Here is a 1,729-nt window from a genome sequence, read left to right on the forward strand (position 1 = left end):
AAGCAGGAAAAAATATTCCATGACTTTTACCATTCTAGGCAATGCTAATCCCAACAGTCTTTCCTCTGATGCAACAATCTTAAATCATCTTCCACTTCATATCTTCTCCTCCTCCTCTCTTAAGAAGAGAAAGCACTGGATGTTCAAGCCTGATATCTCTGAGTTTTCTTTGACTCCTCTCTCTTTGTCATACCAGCGTTGAGTCAACCACCAAGTTCCAACAACTCTTCCAATTTATTGTTGCTCAAATCTGTCCCTTTCTCCCCGTTACTGTCATTAGCTCTCCAGCAGGCTTTTTCAGTCACCCCCTACTGCCCTCAGGCATACCCTCCTTCAATCCATTCTTCACTCAGCAGCCCAGAGAGTATTACCTAAAACCCAAAACATCACCTAATTGCATCTACACACAGTCTTTCTACTCCCACTCTCAATTCTTTCCTTCTGCACTCAACACCAACATGATGCTTAAACGCTCCCCCATGGCATTCCAAATAAAATTCAAATGTTTTAAATGGCAGACAAAACTGTTTTATATATATATATTTTTTTTGTTATTTAGTTTTTATTTCATAATCATAAACTTAACTCTGCAATCCCGCTAGGTATGGAAGGGAATAAGGGATATATGGCACCCAAAAGAACTGTAGCAAGAGCACAAAGATTATNAATGGGGTGGAGGGGTGCTCTCCTGAGCTACAGAAGGAATGGTCTGGTGGTTAAGATAAAACACAAGTCAAACTTATTCGAGTTGTCCACAGTCAGCAATGGTGATCTTCTTGCTGGTCTTGCCATTCCTGGACCCAAAGCGCTCCATGGCCTCCACAATATTCATGCCTTCTTTCACTTTGCCAAAGACCACATGCTTGCCATCCAACCACTCAGTCTTGGCAGTGCAGATGAAAAACTGGGAACCATTTGTGTTGGGTCCAGCATTTGCCATGGACAAGAGCCAGGACCTGTATGCTTTAGGATGAAGTTCTCATCTTCAAATTTCTCCCCATAGATGGACTTGCCACCAGTGCCATTATGGCGTGTGAAGTCACCACCCTGACACATAAACCCTGGAATAATTCTGTGAAAGCAGGAACCCTTATAACCAAATCCTTTCTCTCCAGTGCTCACAGCACGAAAATTTTCTGCTGTCTTTGGAACCTTGTCTGCAAACACCTCGAAGGAGACGCGGCCCAAGGGCTCGCTGTCTACGGCAATGTCGAAGAACATGGTAGGGTTGACCATGGCTAGTACTACAAGAATTTCCTCAGCGGCAGCGTCTGCAAAGCCAAAACTGTTTTATATTAGACTGTGTCTACACTTCCAGTTTCATCTTTTCTCCCATCACTCTTACCAGTCTCAATGTGTATTCCAGCCAGCATCCTTAGCCCCAGAGTATTTTCTATCCTTATAGCTTTGTACATGCAGAGCCCTCTACATAGATTGGACCAGCACCCTCACCAGCTCCTCCTCTTGTCCATTCGTCAATTCTTTTGTTCTAGTAGTAAAATTGGAAGCAAGGCAATTTTAGATGATTTTAATGCAGTTATTCCAGCTGAATAATTCCTCAGATATAAAAAAAAATTTGTAGATAGATGATAGATAGATAGATAGATAGATAGATAGATAGATAGATAGATACATACATACATACCATGTACAGAGATATGGCACAGATTGAGCAGACTCTCCCACCTGCCCCATCCCTGAGCTGCCACAATCCTTTGGACGTGCCTCT

At 42.7% G+C, this 1,729-nt stretch overlaps 1 pseudogene across 1 annotated transcript; it reads right to left on the reverse strand.

The window, feature by feature from the left end:
- Positions 1-672: 672 nt before the first annotated feature.
- LOC108512381 (peptidyl-prolyl cis-trans isomerase A pseudogene) lies at positions 673-1,263 on the reverse strand (annotated as a pseudogene). The gene has a single exon (XR_001880580.1). The product of XR_001880580.1 is annotated as a peptidyl-prolyl cis-trans isomerase A pseudogene (transcript).
- Between the last annotated feature and the right edge of the window lie 466 nt (positions 1,264-1,729).

This window comes from Rhinopithecus bieti, unplaced genomic scaffold, assembly GCF_001698545.2.
Source record: "Rhinopithecus bieti isolate Rb0 unplaced genomic scaffold, ASM169854v2 scaffold_28529, whole genome shotgun sequence".
Taxonomy (NCBI): Eukaryota; Metazoa; Chordata; class Mammalia; order Primates; family Cercopithecidae; genus Rhinopithecus; species Rhinopithecus bieti.